Here is a 6,857-nt window from a genome sequence, read left to right as displayed (position 1 = left end):
TTGCCATAGGTTCATGGTAGATGGCTTTGACTATCTTCAGAAAAGTTCCTCCAAAACCCATTTTGGTGAGAGTTTTTATCATGAATGGGTGTTGGATCTTGTCAAATGCTTTCTCTGCATCTATTGATATGATCATATGGTTTTTATCTTTACTTTTGTTGATGTGATGGATTATGTTGATTGATTTCCGAATGTTAAACCATCCTTGCATCCCCGGGATGAATCCCACTTGGTCATGGTGTATGATCTTTTTGATGAGTTGTTGGATTCTATTTGCTAGTATTTTGTTGAGGATCTTCGCATCGATGTTCATCAAGGATATTGGTCTATAGTTTTCTTTGTTAGTGGTGTCTTTGTTTGCTTTTGGTATTAGGGAGATATGTGCCTCGTAGAAACTATTTGGAAGGGTTCCTGTCTTTTCGATTTCCTGGAAAAGCTTGAGGAGAACTGGCAACAAGTCTTCTTTAAATGTTTGGAAGAATTCGCCAGTGAATCCGTCTGGACCTGGGCTTTTGTTTTTGGGGAGACTTTTGGTTACAGTTTCGATTTCCTTGATATTTATGGGCCTATTCCGGTATTTCACGTCCTCTTGGCTCAGTCTTGGGAGATTGTAGGAGTCAAGGAATTCATCCATTTCTTTTAGGTTCTCTTGTTTCATGGTATACAGACTTTCAAAGTAGTCTCTGATGATCCTTTGAATCTCCTTGGTTTCTGTTGTGATGTCCCCCTTTTCATTTCTGATTCGGTTTATTAGGGTTTTCTCTGCTGGCACAACTGGACAACCACATGCAAAAAAATGGGCTTAGAACTCGACCTGACACCATGCACAAAAGTCAGATCAAAATGGATTAAAGACCTCAACATCAGACCATAAGGTACATTGAAGACAAACCATAAGGTACATTGAAGACAAGGTAGGCAAAACCCTCCACGATATTGAAGATAAAGGTATCTTCAAAGATGACACGGAACTAAGCAACCTAGTAAAAACAGAGATCAACAAATGGGACTACATTAAACTAAAAAGCTTCTGCACCGCAAAAGATACAGTGACCAGAATACAAAGACTATCTACAGAATGGGAAAGGATATTTACACAATACCCATCAGATAAGGGGTTGATATCAATGGTATATAAAGCATTGGTTGAACTCTACAAGAAGAAAACATCCAACCCAATCAAAAAATGGGGCGAAGAAATGAACAGAAACTTTACCAAGGAAGAAATACGAATGGCCAAAAGGCACATGAAAAAGTGCTCTACATCACTAATCATCAGAGAGATGCAGATCAAAACAACCATGAGATACCACCTCACACCACAGAGGCTAGCACACATTCAAAAGAACAAAAGCAACCGCTGTTGGAGAGGATGTGGGGAGAAAGGGACCCTTCTACACTGCTGGTGGGAATGCTGGCTAGTTCAGCCCTTTTGGAAAACAATATGGATGATTCTCAAAAAACTAGAGGTTGAGCTCCCATTTGACCCAGCAATACCACTCCTGGGAATATATCCCAGAAAAGCCAAAAAGTATAGTCGAAATGACATCTGCACTTATATGTTGATCGCAGCACTGTTTACAATAGTCAGAATCTGGAAAAAACCCGAGTGCCCTAGAACAGATGACTGGTTGAAGAAACTCTGGTACATCTATACAATGGAATACTATGCAGCTGTTAGAAAGAATGAGGTCATGACGTTTGCATATAAGTGGATCAGCATGGAAAGTATTATGCTAAGTGAAATGAGTCAGAAAGAGAGAGACAGACATAGAAAGATTGCACTCATCTGTGGAATATAGAATAATAGACTATAAGACTAACACCCAAGAATAGTAGAAATAAGTACCAGGAGGCTGTCTACATGGCTTGGAGGCTGTTCTCTCATTCTGGGCAACTCAGAGAAGGGAACACCAAATAAAATGTGGTTGGAGGTCATGTGGGGGAAAGATGATGCGGGCCGAATATAGACTAGAGACTGAACACAATGGCCACTCAACACCTTTATTGCAAACCACAACACCTAATCAGAGAGAGAGAACAAAAGGGAATACCCTGCCACAGTGGCAGTGTGGGGTGGGGGGAGATGGGACTGGGGAGGCGGGGAGGGATGTTGGGTTTACTGGTGGTGGAGAATGGGCACTGGTGAAGGGATGGGTTATCAAACTTTGTAAGGGAGAAACATGAGCACAAAAATGTATAAATCTGTAACTCTAAAAAAAAATAAAATAAAAAAAAGATTCTTGTGAGAGAGGAAATTGGCTGTAGTATGTCACAGACCCTTTAAATTATTTTTGGTTTTCAGGCTGCTAACTGTGATGCTTGGCTGCTATTTCCAGTCAGTGCTCAGGATCACTTCACAGATTGCTTGGGGGACAATGCAGTGACAGGGATTGAAATTGGGGCTTCTGCATGCATTGCATCCACCCCATCCCCTTGATCTACCTCTCTGGTCTTTGACATACATTTTTTTTTTTTTTGCTTTATCCTGGCTCTGCACTCAGGAACCACCTCTGAGTGCTCAGAGGACCATATGGGATGCTGGGAATCGAACACAGGTCAGCTGCGTGCAAGGCAAACACCCTACCTGCTGTACTAGTGCTCCAGCCCCGACATACATTTTTAATAGCTGAGGGGTAGGTTGTAGACGAAGTTAGATTTTGAGGGAATCTTTGAGCTTATTATTGGCTCTTCTTTCTTTCCAGAGAAGAAAAATATTCTAGATTTTTAACCTTGTCTTCTCTTCACCAAACCTTGGTTAGCATCAGAAGTCTTACATTAATTGGGGTTTGTGATTTGTGTCTACAGGGATATGAATTATCGAAAAAGATTTCATGGAAAATGGTCAGTGTGGGAGAAAACAAGGAGTATTGGATTAAAGAGAAATGCCACTATCTTATCATATGATAAAATTATACTATGATTCTGATAATATGATAAATATATATAAATATTTTGATAGTGTGATAGAATGAGTGTGATAGTAAAAATAATGGAAGTATTTATTAACTTTGATTATGTGCCAGTGAAGGTGGTACTAGTGCTAAGTATTTAACATATTTTCCAATTAACTCTCTTCGTAACTCAGTGGGATATTAATAGAGGTAGTAGAAGTAGCAGTAATCATTAGAGAATTGCTGTCTGCTTTTGTCTTCAGTTTCAAAATAATACTACGAAAGTCAGAGAGCACAAACACTGAATGCAAGTTTTGCATGCAGGAGACCTGGGTTTAATCCCTGTCACTGTCAGAATCCCTGGGCACTGCTAGGAGTGACCCCAGGGCAGAGTCCCCTCAAAATAGACTATGACCAGCAATGGGGTTCCTCAGAGGTGCTTAGGAGGCACGGCACTCCTGCTGGTGATCCTTGACCAAAGTGTGGGGGGGTGGTCAATGCAGTGGGCCAGAGGATGCTGTGTTGGTTAAACCCTGAGGTGCTTGGATCTACTCCAGTAGTGCTTCGATGTTTCCAGGGCTGCAGCTGGTGATGCTCTGGGGACCATGTGGTGCTGGAGGTCAAATCAGGGTCAGCAATATGCAAGGCAAATGCTTTAACCCTGCTACTGTTTCTGTAGCCCAAGCAAGGTATTCTCTCCATTTTCCAGATGAGAAGACAGAGGCACAGACAAGTTATATAAATTTGCCCAAAGAGTGTAAACCAGTCATCTTATTCCAAAGACTATCCATGTGTCATCCATACTTTTGTCACCCTTTCAGATCACAAGTGATTGGTTAAAACAAAATTCCTAATGAGCACTTAACGAATTTTGGGTTGTAATGATGAAGTGACAATTATTTGGCCTCAAAGATGCTTGCTTGTGTATGTGTGTGTACAGAGCATGCACGCACATACACACTCACACATACACATACATACATAATCAACTTCTGATTTTTGTACTTCAGGGATAACTGTTAATTCTAGAATGTTGTCTTTCTAAAAACTCAGCACATCTTCACCCTTCATTTGGTGTTGGGGTGTGTTTTGATTACTATTTTTTTTTTTACTTTTTTGGATCACACCCAGCGATGCTCAGGGGTTACTCCTGAGTCTGCACTCAGGAATCACTTCTGGCGGTGGTTGGGGGGACCATATGGGATGCCGGGGATTGAACTCAGGTCGGCCCACATGCAGGGCAAATGCCCTACATGCTGTACTATCGCTCTGGCCCCCAGATTGTCTATTTTGAAATATGAGTGTTGCTAATTTTCTTCTGCTGTGCTTAATTTGTAGTTGACTGACATGTGTTTTTAGATTCTTATGGGTTTAGGTCATGTTGGCTATGGAAGTGACATTTCCCATCTGATTTTTGCATCAGAAGCACAATAATACATGTTCCTCTGATACATAATATTTTTGCTGGCCTCATGGATAAACATTGTTAAGTAATTAAATTGATTTCCTCTCCCACCTACCCCATATCTCCATAAGGGGAAGAGTTGGCATTATTAATAAAAATGCATTTAGTTAGAATTTATTTTAGAAATAGTTTTCCCCACTTGGAAGAATTATTTGGCCACAGGCATTTTATTGTGTAGCTTCATATCATTCTTGCATTGAGCATGTTGCTATAGCTCCCACTAACTCTTTTAAGATGTTTTGAGACTGTGCTTCATATTATAAGGAAAGTATTTGTCACTTGGACTCTCAGAATTGAATTTGCCTGAATTAATTATGATTTCTACTCCATCCCCCTGAGCAGTATTGTGGGGTAGAGGTAATCCTTTCTGATGTTGTATAGAAAATCAATTCTGGCCCAGAGCACTGGCTAGTTGCTTGAGTTGGGGAACTTGTCACCCACTGTATGGTCTTTATTTTCCATTTTTCTTGGCCCTTTGTTTTGTGTTCCTTTCTCTGGACTGGTTTAAGAAGCCATCAGGGCCAGGGAGCAGTGCTTGAAGTGATGGACAAGGATACACTCCTCATAAAGAAAATCACAAGGGCCCCAAGTTGGGTAATAAAAGGCCTTGTCAGTGGCTTTTCTTGTGCAGTCTGCATTGTTTATAGAATGTTTTCCTGACATTCTTCCTTTGGCCTAGGGGGTAAGACAAGTTGAATGGCACTGGATCATATGTAGGGATTTGGTCCTGACTGGTTCACTGCTGTCTTCTCTGTATCTCGCTCAACATTGTTTTAAATGTTTCATCCATTTTAAGATATAAAACTACCTTATATTCTACAACCTTACAAACAAAACTTAAGAGCAAAAACAATTGCTGATAACCATAACATCCAAAAGGAGAGAGAGAAAGAGGGAATGTGCTTGCCACAGAGGCAGGGGGTGGGGTGAGGTGGGGGTGGCAGGAGGTATACTGGGAACATTGTTGGTGGAGAATGGGCACTGGTGGAGGGATGGGATGGGTACTTGATCATTGTATGACTGAAATGTAATCATAAAAGTTTGTAAGTCTGTGACTGTATCTCATGGTGATTCAATAAAGAAAAAATAAAATAGAGTTAAAGAGGAAAAACGATTGTTGATAAAAGTTTGTGCTAAATATGACAAGCATTGTAGATACTCTTACCATGTAAAGAGCTATTCCAGAAAATAACCAGCAGTACTTTATTGTGCATCCATTAAATGGGTATTATGAAGTTTTAACTGCCTCGAGAACATGCTTTCAAGACAAAGCTGAGCAAAACAGCAGATCTCAGAATTGCACACACAGATGTAAATGTTGACCTATATCCAGCCAAAGGAAGGGCTGCAACTTTCCCCTAAGAAAGTAAGGAACTTCCAGCTGTCAGGAGAGCCTCCAAGTCATTTCTTTCCTGACATGTGACCATGATGCATTGGCTTTGCTATTCCAGTCAACTGACCCTTTTACTGAAAGTTTAATAGGGGATAAATTCACATGTGAATCCATAATCCCCTTATCTGTGCTAAGAGCATTCTTGTTGGGAGTCTGCAACAAAGAGAATCTTAGATCTTGTGGTTTTGCTCTGACCCCACCTCTTGGCCTCCTTCCTGCTCTCTCTATACATCCTAGTCGGACACTTGAAGCATCTGTCTCTTGCACAGTCCTCTCCTGCCTCCAATATGTTAAACAACATTTTAAATAAATAGATTCACATTTCTGCCAGTTGTCACTATGAGGCATTTAAGGTAGTATGGCATCTCTGATGGGGAATATATTTGGGTTTATGAGGAGAGCTAACATGTACTTGTTCCTTTTGAGTATTTATTAATTTTGAACCTTATTCTCATTTATGTAGCATAACTGGCTATAAATCCACAAAGTCACAATTGGGCCACAGCTGAAGTTTTGGAGATTTATTGTTGAAATTTGCTCTCCCCCTAATGCTTTTATTGCTTTTTCTTCTCTTCCATGCCCATGGTATGGGTTACAGTTAATGTTATATACATATGTCTATAAATACTGAAAATATTTTTGATACAATGTGCATTTAATCAACTTTTTGTTACTGTTATGCCGTTTGTGTGGAGGAAAATTGTTTCTGTCTTAATGTTCTATTGAAGTGCCTTTGGAGTGATGATATCATAATCACTTTAATACATTTAAAAGCTTCAAGGCTTAGCATTTATTGAACAAAGCTCATTGAAGGAATATAACGGATGTCTTGAGGCTTTCCGTTGCTGTAAAAAGGACAGTATTGTTCATGGCCTCGATAAAAGAAATACTGAATTTTTATTTTACTTTGCACTGCGTTGCAATTATATTTCAAAAGCTCTTCAAGTGTGACTAACAAAGGGGCTGTTTTTATGAATTGTTATAATTGCAGATTGCAGGGCTGACTGCTGTGAGTTCAACGTTAATAATGGACAGCAATTTAAAACTTTATAACCAAGATCCAACCTCTGAGATCCTAAAAGATGACTTTCCCTTCCCACCTGGA

Source organism: Sorex araneus, chromosome 3 (assembly GCF_027595985.1).
Source record: "Sorex araneus isolate mSorAra2 chromosome 3, mSorAra2.pri, whole genome shotgun sequence".
NCBI classification, from domain to species: Eukaryota; Metazoa; Chordata; class Mammalia; order Eulipotyphla; family Soricidae; genus Sorex; species Sorex araneus.
Note: the sequence above shows the minus strand (reverse complement) of the source record.